General features: G+C 41.3%; 1 long non-coding RNA gene across 12 annotated transcripts; it reads left to right on the forward strand.

Moving 5' to 3' along the window:
• Nucleotides 1-1,946: 1,946 nt before the first annotated feature.
• Nucleotides 1,947-12,411, forward strand: LOC109704364. 12 transcript variants are annotated; one of them, XR_002214325.1, is made up of 14 exons: nucleotides 1,947-2,462; nucleotides 2,537-2,625; nucleotides 2,702-2,800; nucleotides 2,877-2,993; nucleotides 3,085-3,196; nucleotides 3,287-3,377; nucleotides 4,041-4,155; nucleotides 9,983-10,084; nucleotides 10,155-10,259; nucleotides 10,336-10,452; nucleotides 10,544-10,655; nucleotides 10,746-10,836; nucleotides 11,500-11,614; nucleotides 12,368-12,411. It is a non-coding gene; the product is annotated as an uncharacterized LOC109704364 (long non-coding RNA). The 12 variants fall into 12 exon arrangements; XR_002214318.1 differs by having other exon boundaries at nucleotides 1,949-2,462; nucleotides 2,696-2,800; XR_002214317.1 differs by lacking the exon at nucleotides 1,947-2,462 and adding an exon at nucleotides 9,811-9,921 and having other exon boundaries at nucleotides 2,469-2,625; nucleotides 2,696-2,800; nucleotides 9,996-10,084.
• The last annotated feature ends 438 nt before the right edge of the window (nucleotides 12,412-12,849 follow it).

Consider the following 12,849-nt stretch of genomic DNA (forward strand, 5'->3'; position numbering starts at 1 on the left):
ATATAGAACACCCATATCCGGCAAATCGGAAGATGTCAAAATTTGACAAATTTTCGGGAGATGAGACCGAAAATACGGTCGAACACGTCGCTCGATTTACAACCCAATGCCGCGAAGCAGCGGCAGATCCTTTTTTAAAGTTAAGGTTATTCAATACTTCATTAACCAAGACAGCCTTCACTTGGTATACAAGTCTACCTACTAATTCCGTTCGAGACTGGGATGAATTAGAGGGTAAATTTCATGAGCAGTTTTATAGAACCGAACCTGAGTTGTCAGTTGCAGACTTGGCTCAATTTAGACAAAGAACAGGAGAATCGGTTGATGAATATTTAAACCGATTCAAGACGGCTCGAAGCCGATGTTTTGTAAGGATGCCGGAATCAGAGTTTGCAAAAATGGAATTCAACGGCAAGCATTTTAAAATCAAAGATCATTTTGAGGATAAGTTCTTTCCAAACCTGTTTGATTTGGGAATTCGAGTTGCTCAATACGAGCAATTTCGAAAAGGGAATAATGAGGATCGGCCTAGGTGGAACCGAAACAAAGATTGGAATAAAGGGAAAGAGAAAAATATCTCTTTCTTTGAAGAATCCTCGGCTCATGAAGAGCCGAATTCATCTGAAGAGGCAGAAGATTCGGCTGATGAAGCCGAGATCTGTGCTGCCGAGATGGTAAGAAATAGTCAACCATACAAATGTGCTTTGCTAAAACCTGCAAAGTCAAGAGAAGCAAAAGCACAAATATCAGCATTTAGTTATTCATTTGACATCGCAAAGACCGATCTTATTTTCGATCGGTTGTTAAAAGATGGACGCATTAAATTACAGGAAGGCCAAACTATACCTCCTGTAGAAGAATTGAAACGCAGAAGATATTGCAAATAGCACCATTCATGGAGCCATAAAACTAGTGAATGCACTGCCTTTAAAAGGCAAATTCAAAAAGAGATAAATAAGGGTCGGCTGATCTTTGCCGACCAAGACAACAAAGATATGAAAATTGATAAGAATCCTTTTCCATCACAGGTCAACACTGTGAACATGAAAGGGAAAGGGAAAGCGATTGCAAAAAGGCAGATCTAAGAGGAAATAAAAGAGGGTCGGCTCATATTGGCCGACCAAGAAAACGAAAATCGAAAAATTAACAAAACTTCATCTCCATTTCAGGTCAACATGGTGAATATTAAAGGAAATAAAGTTTTGGACAAGGAGACCGCTGACAACGTGGCCCATGCCAAGAAATATCTTCAGCTATGCATCAGGTGCAAGGCCGAAATGACGAAGAAACACTGGGAAGCCATCGTGAATGCTAAGAAAATGGGGAACGAATGGAATGAGCTGATGACGTTCCCTGAGGATTGGGATGACATTCCTGATGGCGAAGATCAAGAGGAGGAAGGCTCGGATGCAGCCTCTAATGTACGGAATCGGAAGTAGATTCGGTTCAACGCAAGAAAGATATGCTCATGCAGAAGATTCTACATGATTATTACAACAACAGGCGTGGAGAACGTCATGGCCGATGGGACTACCAGGATAGACCATTCGGCTCTAAGCAAAAATTCCCTGGATATCGGCCACACTGGCAACAGCAAGCCAGGCCGAGACCAGAACCAGAATTTGAAGGAATGACCGAGGGGGACATAGAATTCCTCGGTCGGAGACTAGTCAATGAACTCGGCATTCAGCCTTAGCCGAGACCATGGGAAAGAAGAGAAATTCTAAAAAATCATCTAAGAACAGTAAAAGTACCGGCAAACGTGCCAGTGGATGAGTAGCACGAAGTCGATGTTAAACCATCGACCAGATGGCAGGGGCCGATGTTAACAAAAACCCAAAAGCGTCGGCAGCAGAGGATGCAAGCCGAGGCACGTCAACATTATAAAGAGGCGAAAGGGATGAAGCTCAACATATGGAGACGCCCTGTAATAGGCTGAAACTTGATTAGAAGCTAATTGTGATCAAAGTGGTCACAATAACGCTAAAATGGAAATTAAGTGTTTCCAAACTTAACTAGAGGCTTGAGAACACCAAGTGACAGGTTTTGGAAATGTGGGAATAGATAAGAATGGAATTGGAGTGGCTAAATACATTCAATTGCCATTTTGACTCGAAAGCTGAAATTCTAGTCACTTTGGTCAAAAATGGCCAAATTGATACCAAATTGGAAATTAATTGCTTCCAAATTAATTTGACAACTTGTAGAGGTATATTAGTGTAATTTGGAAGTGCTTGAGTGGACTTGAAGTGAGTTGGATGGGCAAAATAAGCTTCAAAGTGCTGCTACAGCTAGTTGTTTAGTGCAGGGACTGAATTGTAAGCTCCAGGGACTAAACTGTGAACCTGCAGGGACTGAATCGCGAACTACTGGACTGCAATGCAGTTTTAGCATTTTGAGGGATTAAACAGCAATTTGCTGAGCTTATCACCTTAACCCAGTCCAGCTAAATATGTCTACGTGTAAGAACCTCCTTCCACAGCTCTTTTCTCATCTCTTTTCTTCTTCTCTTTCTCTCTCTAGCCGATTGATGCAGGGAGAGGGTGGTGTGGCAAATTGAAGCTTTGGAGGTTGATAGGAGCTGTCGAACAGCAGGAAACCAGCTAAGAAGGTTTATAACTTCAGGTAATTAAATTATTCTCAGCTGAAATCAAAGTAAAAGAGAGGTCTAAAGGAGTAAAACTTGTGTTGGTAGAGTTAGTGGCTGTGAAAGAAGGCTTGGTGGTGAGCAGATTTGAGGTTTGTGGCCTGATTGGAGCTACCAAATTAGAGTTCCAGCTGAGGAAACTTGAAAATTAAAGTGAGTATCTTGCTTCTCTGCTAGGCTTAAAGTATTGCCTAAGAGAAAGGTTTCTAACTGATTTAAATGGACATAGGAATGCAAGGAATTAAAGAGGAATCGTGAAGATCTCGGCGCCCAAATTGAAAGAGGCTGATGGATCCTCTTAGATAATTCGAATTAAAAAAAGAACTTGATAAAACCTTGAATCAAGGTAAGGCTAATGCTTATCCCTGGTTAAGTGATAGAGATTACTCTAAAAGGGAATTGCAAACATTAGAATAACTTAATTTGAATTGGCACAGGGGGCTGCGAAGGAGAAGCCGAAGTGCTGAAATTTCTGCATTGCGCAGAATTTCAGCATAGACTACTTGCTATTGGAATTGGAAAAGAGAACTTGGTGAAGCTTCGAATTGGGTAAGTGAATAGTTCTTTCCCGAGTTGAGTGATAGGAGTTACTCTAAAGAGGTTATAAGTACTTGAATTAGTTAATTGGAATTGGTATAGGGGCTGCAAAGGGGAAGTAGGTGTGCAGAATTTCAGCATAAGTACCCTGCTGTTGGAGCTGAAAGAAAGCGTGTTGGAGCTGCGAATTGAGGTAAGATTGATGCTTATCCCTAGTTGGAGTTATATTAGTTACTCTAGAAGAGTTCTAAGCAAGAGAACTAATTGTTCTATGCTGGTAGTGGCTACACAAAGATGAAGTGAAGTGCTGAAATTTCAGCATGATGCAGAATTTCAGCATGATGCTGAAATTAAGATTGAGCTGGAATTATTGCCTTGATGGAGCTCTTGGGTGTGCCGAATTGAAAAGGAACCTGGTAGAGTGGTATTAGATGGATCTGAGATGAAAGGGATCTAAAGATTATGATTAGAAAGAGAATTCCTGCTGTAAATAAGTAATAAACAGGGAAGTATAGATGCCGAGACGTTTAAGTATTATGAATTCTATGAGATTTGCTCTAAGTATATACTTATGATTAGTTGTTGGAAGGTAAAGCTGAGCTAAGATCATGATAAATTCATCTTAAGGTTGATGTTATTGGTCCCTAATTCTTGATTATTAAAGTCTAAAGTTGATTAGAAATTTACTAGTGAGACTAGGCATATGTATATGTGGATCGTATATACATATATACAAGTACCTTGGAGTAGAAATGCAAACTTGTAAAATATGTGAATGTGACCTTAGTTAATCTCTTTTATTCTCTTATGAATGAAAGTTAAACTTGTACAAAAGTCTAAATTGACATTCCGACAGGTCGGCGAAGCGTTAATTGCATTAGAAGCCAATTCGGCTCTAGTTGCATTGAGTCGCGTAATACCTTTGCGGATTCACTTCGAGACGTGGATTCTAGTTGTTGACACCACTACAGGTGGGTGGTGCTATCCGAAGTCTTTGAATCACCTTTTATGTCTATGTTATTCATTGAGCATATTTACTTCTGTTTTTCATGCATTATAGGGTATGGGCATTGGTATTATGCAAGTGATAGTGAATGTGTGAATTCTTATTGATAGTGAGAACATATGAACATAGAATGTGGACATAGAAACCTATGAATGCATGGACTATAACAATAGTGAACTTGGTGACATATGACTAGAGATTTGGTTAGCATCGACATTGGAATTATAAAACTAGCATAAAGAGCTAGTTAGAGTAAAGTGTGACAGTGTTTGTCAGTTAAATCCTCTAAAGGGGGATCAGATCATACTCACATTTGTTTGGTTCAAGTGAGGTCGCTCCTCCTTGAACGATGAGCTCCGGAGTAGTCATCTTTACTGGACCAGGAGGTTGCGTCTCCCCCAGTTGACAGTCCCGTCGGGTGCAGGTTGCGTCTCCCCGATATTTGGGATAGTGTCAGTGAGTTAATGTTAACCAGAGGGTTAACCAAAAGATTGGATAAAGATAATGAAAAGCATGCATGCATATTTACAGTTTTCATATACATCGTTTCTTTCAGCTTGTACAGGCATTGTAGTAGTTACATATTATAGTCGGTTACTATCTCAGTTTACTTTTCTTGCCTACATATGCCTGAGTAGACCTAGTGGGTGAGTCGGCGAGGTCGGCGGCCGAACCCACTGGGAACTTTCTTGTAGTTCTCACACCACTAACCATATAGGTTCCAGTGCGAGTATTGTGGCCGAGGATCGAGGCAAGAGCCAGCAGCCTAGCTAGTGGACACCCGAGTACTAGTGGTATACCATTTTGGGTTCATGTATCATCTATTTCGATGTACAGAGACATGTAAATGAATGTATATAAAGTATGTAATAACTAAATGTTTCAGTTATGTAAAGTTTTAAATTACAGTGAATTTCATTGTACAGTTAGTTTACTATCACTTGTGTTGTTGCTTGCCATCGTGCAAGCCATGTATATTGAAATGTGATCCTGGGAATTGTTTATTTCTTTATACATGTATTCGTTGTTGTTGAGCCTTGGGCGAACAGAGGAGGTGCTGTTCGTTCGGCGTCTGTGTACGGGCCCGGATCGACCAAATTGGCGATAGCGGGACGTGACAGATAGAGTGGTATCAGAGCAAGTGATAGTGAAAGTCTAGGATGACCTAGGGGACTTAGGAATGGAAACCTAGGAACCAGGAACGCGAGTGGCGTGAATCTAATGATAGCGAAGGCTAAATTAATTTGGTTAGTTGTTAGTAAGTCTCTAATGTTAATTAGGGGCTGATCCAAGTGTTATTTATACGCAACGAACGGAGTTATGTTGGGGGCCCACAACATAAAGCTAAGGGTTGAGTATAAATACACTTATTGCTTTCGCCTGATTGGTATTGTTCTACTAGTGTAAACGGTTCATTTCAAGAGAAATGTCGCGACGTGCGACGAGATCCACTCCGGCATCACCTCCTGGGATGCCAGAGCAGACTGGATCTAGCGAAGTTCAGGAGCTACGTGCTCCGATGAGCGCGTTAGTTGGAATTGTACAGAGGCAGGAGGAGAATATGAAGAAGTTACAGGATCTAGTGTCGCAACAGGCGACAACAGCAGCATCTGAGGATCAGGCTGTATATATACCTAATCCGACAGTGAGAGTGCCCCTCCTCCAGTGATGATTCCTCCAGTGATTTCTGGGCCGTCTGATTTTGATTTGACTGCAACAAGGACTGAGCACGAGCAATCATTGGCTGTATTGATGGCGTTTCTGCGGTTCAATCCGCCTATGTTGATGGAAAGAAGGCAGATCCTTGGGTATTGGAGACATGGCTCGCCTCGATGGAAGCCTTATTTGAGGATATCGATACCCTGGAAAAGGATAAGATTCATTTGGCAGCACTATTTCGAAAAGGACACACAAAATTGGTAGATTGAGTCAATGGACTCTAGAAGACTGTGAAGTAGTTGGATAAAGAAATACTTGCAGGTCGAGAATCTATGGAGTGGCTTCGGGGAGATTCTCCCAGAAAGGATTTGCTTATCGAGGACAGGATATAGAGTTGTTGTTGGAATTAACGACAAGTGGACTTCAAGATAAATCATGGGGGCTACAGCAGGATGCCTGTTCAGAGAAAAGTAGGTAGAAAGATTTTCTATATGCTAAGTTATGATTAGTACACAGTGTGAGATATTGGAAACAAGGCCGGTTAGGAAATATGGAAACTTTGACAGGAAATTTGTCAAAGCTATGCGCTTTCCTGATCTATGAACTTCTGATGAAGTAATGGACCGAACCTTGTGGTTGAAGTTAAGTGATATTTCGCACGGAAGGGGTGCGAATTGATTAGTGAGAATGAAGGATAAGCGACTGATATTGAGCTCGAGTGATTAATCGAGTGCCAAGTGACAGCCGGAAGAGAGTTGTAGTCGTTAACCTAGAATTCGGAAAGGTCTGTTGGTTGACCTTTTACTTTGAGAGGAATGATTGTGATAATTTTCACCTGGCCAGGCCACGTGTATTATTGGATAAGTGAAGTGGTAAAAAAACTGCCTTCAGTAAGAAGATTGTATATTTGGAAATGATACAAACTCCGAGCGGTACATGCAAGAATGTGATAGAGCCTTGGATTTGACACTAGCGTGCAAGGATGAAGAGAATATATTGTCTATTGAGGGATAGATAGTTGGATCGTGCTAGTGAGCAGTCACAGTGAGCCAATGTTGGGGCTCGAGATGAAGATGGACATAGTGGACCTATTCTCTAAACCATTCGGGTGGTAATGAGAATTAAATTAGAAACGTTAGAAGACGTTTCTAGAATTCGAAAATCTAGATAGTATTTCCGATGGATTGTGTAGTGGTAAGGGCGTCACTATTGTGGCATGGTTAGATGATCGCCTGGTTTTGGCAAGTTAGTTGAGTTGTACCTCAAATAAGTTGAGGAATTGTGTTTGCGTATTCGAGGCATAGGCTGAATTACCTAGCGTGAGATGTCTAGCGAGAGATACGATAGTGTAAGACGCTTGAGTATAGCTGTCGGTAGAATGTGGATTATGGTTCAGCTAGGAGAGTGTGTTGGCAGTAGCACTGGAGCGTTGCTAAGTGTGAAGCGTGCCAAGGATCACTCGCGGGGCTGGTGGCTCGCAGGTGCTTAGGAGCCGATAGTGGTACTTGTAGCTCTGTAGAGCATGTCGTGTAGGACGACGGCGGGTAGTGCTTGGTGACGACCCGTGCCTGGACCCTTTGTGGACTGTGGAGCCTGGGCCCATTGGGCAGGCGCAGTCAGCTGCGAGAGGCAGCGGCCTGGTACCTACGGGTAGGGCAGAGATTTGGTCCGGACGGTAGTCCGAGCTTGGACCCGAGTACGTGGAATGCCACGTGTTAGATCGTGAGATCGAGGATACAGAGTGTAGCGACCCAACCCGAGGACTTGACATGGTTTGGAGTTGCGGTTGCTCCGGTTAGAGTGAGTGTGAATTCTTCAATAAGAATGTCGCCCGATGATGATTGGGTCTACGCTTGCGAGCGAGAAACCTTATGTAAGGTGGAATTGAGATAAGTAATTTAGCTGATTGCTCTCGAAGTGCGAGAGTTGGTGAATTGAGGATAGTGACCTCAGGAGCGGAGGCTCGGTCCTATTAGTTGCCTATTTTGAACCGCCGAGTTAGGCGTCGATGAGAAATTGAGATTAGAAGCACGAACGAGGTGTTCGTGGAAACTCGTGGCAAGAGATTGATATATTGTGAACGTGGCTGGAAAAGTCAAAGGTTTCCTTTGAGATTAGTGTGTAGTGGAAGCCACGTGAAATGTTGGAGGATTATGTCTTCAAATCATTAGAGTGTGGAGATGTTAGAATGAACCCTTCGTTGAGAAGTGGAAATTTGTGGGTGATGGAACACTCACAATTGAGTGGTGTATTGTGATATCGCAGATGACGATGCCAGTTGAGGAATCAAAGTAGACTCCACCGAAGAATGATGAGAATAGCGAATGTTATCTAACAAGTTTATATATGAACCAAGGTGGTTTATGTATTTTGAGTACGAATCATACAGGAATGATTCCCATCGTGAGTAAAACAGATAGCAATATTCTTTGGAATAAGAGGATGTTATTGTTGTGAATTGGTTATCATCTATTGATGATAAGAATGATGACAGGGACATGTTAAGATGATGATGCGGGTAATCATTGATTTATGAGGAAAAATCATACTTAGTGGTATTAAATGGTGGTCAACTATTGATGATAGTTGATTACGACACGGGCTTGATAAGCAGTTTGTGTGAGTAGCTGTTGATTACATGAAAAGAGTGCCGATTTCTGGATATATCACTTCAGTGAGAAAGTAATCAAAACAAAGAAGTTTTGATGATGAATGACCTCGGAGAAGAGTAAGTCATTGAATGTTGACTTCCATTGCCATTGAGACTGGAAGAACTTGTAGCAATCCGTTGGAAAGAACACAGAATGGTGTAATTCTGTATATTAGTAAGTATTGAAAATAAAGGATTGGAAATATGTATGAATTGTGGATTAAGTTAAAGTGGAAGTGGAACCTATGGCAGAGTTGCAATGTTAAGTATTGAGAAAGGATTGTATTTAATCCTAATGTACTCCAAGAGGCGGAGAAAAAGGTACGCCTAGTCCGCCAGACATTGTTAACGGCTCGGTTAAGGCAGCAGAGTTATGCAACTAAGTGTCGAAGGAGCTTGGAATTTGCGGTTGGCGATCGAGTATTATAGAAAGTGTCGCCAATGCAAGGGACAAAAGAGATTTGGTGTTCGAGGAAAGCTTAGTCCTCGATGTATTGGATCCTATGAGATCCTAGCACGAGTTGGAGCAGTAGCCTATCGTTTGGCTCTACCGCCAAAATTTGAAGGAATTCACAATGTATTTTATGTCTCCAATCTTCGCAAGGATGTGTATCACCTTGGACACATTCTGGAACTCGAATCAGTGGATCCGCAAGAGAACATGATCTATGAAGTTTATCCAGTGTGCATCTTGGATTGCGAGGTAAAAGAATTGCGAAGTCGCAATATCCCCGAGGCGAAAGTACAATGGAGTAATTACTCAGGACGAGAGGCTACATGGGGATTGGAAGAAGCTATGCGCAAATCCTACCCTCATCTATTTGACCAGGAGAATTGAAGTATGAAATCGAGTTTCGAGGACGAAACTATTTTAAGGAGGGGAGATTGTAATAGGCTGAAACTTGATTAGAAGCTAATTGTGATCAAAGTGGTCACAATAACGCTAAAATGGAAATTAAGTGTTTCCAAACTTAACTAGAGGCTTGAGAACACCAAGTGACAGGTTTTGGAAATGTGGGAATAGATAAGAATGGAATTGGAGTGGCTAAATACATTCAATTGCCATTTTGACTCGAAAGCTGAAATTCTAGTCACTTTGGTCAAAAATGGCCAAATTGATACCAAATTGGAAATTAATTGCTTCCAAATTAATTTGACAACTTGTAGAGGTATATTAGTGTAATTTGGAAGTGCTTGAGTGGACTTGAAGTGAGTTGGATGGGCAAAATAAGCTTCAAAGTGCTGCTACAGCTAGTTGTTTAGTGCAGGGACTGAATTGTAAGCTCCAGGGACTAAACTGTGAACCTGCAGGGACTGAATCGCGAACTACTGGACTGCAATGCAGTTTTAGCATTTTGAGGGATTAAACAGCAATTTGCTGAGCTTATCACCTTAACCCAGTCCAGCTAAATATGTCTACGTGTAAGAACCTCCTTCCACAGCTCTTTTCTCATCTCTTTTCTTCTTCTCTTTCTCTCTCTAGCCGATTGATGCAGGGAGAGGGTGGTGTGGCAAATTGAAGCTTTGGAGGTTGATAGGAGCTGTCGAACAGCAGGAAACCAGCTAAGAAGGTTTATAACTTCAGGTAATTAAATTATTCTCAGCTGAAATCAAAGTAAAAGAGAGGTCTAAAGGAGTAAAACTTGTGTTGGTAGAGTTAGTGGCTGTGAAAGAAGGCTTGGTGGTGAGCAGATTTGAGGTTTGTGGCCTGATTGGAGCTACCAAATTAGAGTTCCAGCTGAGGAAACTTGAAAATTAAAGTGAGTATCTTGCTTCTCTGCTAGGCTTAAAGTATTGCCTAAGAGAAAGGTTTCTAACTGATTTAAATGGACATAGGAATGCAAGGAATTAAAGAGGAATCGTGAAGATCTCGGCGCCCAAATTGAAAGAGGCTGATGGATCCTCTTAGATAATTCGAATTAAAAAAAGAACTTGATAAAACCTTGAATCAAGGTAAGGCTAATGCTTATCCCTGGTTAAGTGATAGAGATTACTCTAAAAGGGAATTGCAAACATTAGAATAACTTAATTTGAATTGGCACAGGGGGCTGCGAAGGAGAAGCCGAAGTGCTGAAATTTCTGCATTGCGCAGAATTTCAGCATAGACTACTTGCTATTGGAATTGGAAAAGAGAACTTGGTGAAGCTTCGAATTGGGTAAGTGAATAGTTCTTTCCCGAGTTGAGTGATAGGAGTTACTCTAAAGAGGTTATAAGTACTTGAATTAGTTAATTGGAATTGGTATAGGGGCTGCAAAGGGGAAGTAGGTGTGCAGAATTTCAGCATAAGTACCCTGCTGTTGGAGCTGAAAGAAAGCGTGTTGGAGCTGCGAATTGAGGTAAGATTGATGCTTATCCCTAGTTGGAGTTATATTAGTTACTCTAGAAGAGTTCTAAGCAAGAGAACTAATTGTTCTATGCTGGTAGTGGCTACACAAAGATGAAGTGAAGTGCTGAAATTTCAGCATGATGCAGAATTTCAGCATGATGCTGAAATTAAGATTGAGCTGGAATTATTGCCTTGATGGAGCTCTTGGGTGTGCCGAATTGAAAAGGAACCTGGTAGAGTGGTATTAGATGGATCTGAGATGAAAGGGATCTAAAGATTATGATTAGAAAGAGAATTCCTGCTGTAAATAAGTAATAAACAGGGAAGTATAGATGCCGAGACGTTTAAGTATTATGAATTCTATGAGATTTGCTCTAAGTATATACTTATGATTAGTTGTTGGAAGGTAAAGCTGAGCTAAGATCATGATAAATTCATCTTAAGGTTGATGTTATTGGTCCCTAATTCTTGATTATTAAAGTCTAAAGTTGATTAGAAATTTACTAGTGAGACTAGGCATATGTATATGTGGATCGTATATACATATATACAAGTACCTTGGAGTAGAAATGCAAACTTGTAAAATATGTGAATGTGACCTTAGTTAATCTCTTTTATTCTCTTATGAATGAAAGTTAAACTTGTACAAAAGTCTAAATTGACATTCCGACAGGTCGGCGAAGCGTTAATTGCATTAGAAGCCAATTCGGCTCTAGTTGCATTGAGTCGCGTAATACCTTTGCGGATTCACTTCGAGACGTGGATTCTAGTTGTTGACACCACTACAGGTGGGTGGTGCTATCCGAAGTCTTTGAATCACCTTTTATGTCTATGTTATTCATTGAGCATATTTACTTCTGTTTTTCATGCATTATAGGGTATGGGCATTGGTATTATGCAAGTGATAGTGAATGTGTGAATTCTTATTGATAGTGAGAACATATGAACATAGAATGTGGACATAGAAACCTATGAATGCATGGACTATAACAATAGTGAACTTGGTGACATATGACTAGAGATTTGGTTAGCATCGACATTGGAATTATAAAACTAGCATAAAGAGCTAGTTAGAGTAAAGTGTGACAGTGTTTGTCAGTTAAATCCTCTAAAGGGGGATCAGATCATACTCACATTTGTTTGGTTCAAGTGAGGTCGCTCCTCCTTGAACGATGAGCTCCGGAGTAGTCATCTTTACTGGACCAGGAGGTTGCGTCTCCCCCAGTTGACAGTCCCGTCGGGTGCAGGTTGCGTCTCCCCGATATTTGGGATAGTGTCAGTGAGTTAATGTTAACCAGAGGGTTAACCAAAAGATTGGGTAAAGATAATGAAAAGCATGCATGCATATTTACAGTTTTCATATACATCGTTTCTTTCAGCTTGTACAGGCATTGTAGTAGTTACATATTATAGTCGGTTACTATCTCAGTTTACTTTTCTTGCCTACATATGCCTGAGTAGACCTAGTGGGTGAGTCGGCGAGGTCGGCGGCCGAACCCACTGGGAACTTTCTTGTAGTTCTCACACCACTAACCATATAGGTTCCAGTGCGAGTATTGTGGCCGAGGATCGAGGCAAGAGCCAGCAGCCTAGCTAGTGGACACCCGAGTACTAGTGGTATACCATTTTGGGTTCATGTATCATCTATTTCGATGTACAGAGACATGTAAATGAATGTATATAAAGTATGTAATAACTAAATGTTTCAGTTATGTAAAGTTTTAAATTACAGTGAATTTCATTGTACAGTTAGTTTACTATCACTTGTGTTGTTGCTTGCCATCGTGCAAGCCATGTATATTGAAATGTGATCCTGGGAATTGTTTATTTCTTTATACATGTATTCGTTGTTGTTGAGCCTTGGGCGAACAGAGGAGGTGCTGTTCGTTCGGCGTCTGTGTACGGGCCCGGATCGACCAAATTGGCGATAGCGGGACGTGACACGCCCGAATGAGCAGCCACACCCTTTCCGTCCGATGAGGAATGACCATGAGGCAGGCGGCTCATCGCCTGCCCTACAGTT

This window comes from Ananas comosus, unplaced genomic scaffold (genome assembly GCF_001540865.1).
Source record: "Ananas comosus cultivar F153 unplaced genomic scaffold, ASM154086v1, whole genome shotgun sequence".
Lineage (NCBI taxonomy): Eukaryota > Viridiplantae > Streptophyta > Magnoliopsida > Poales > Bromeliaceae > Ananas > Ananas comosus.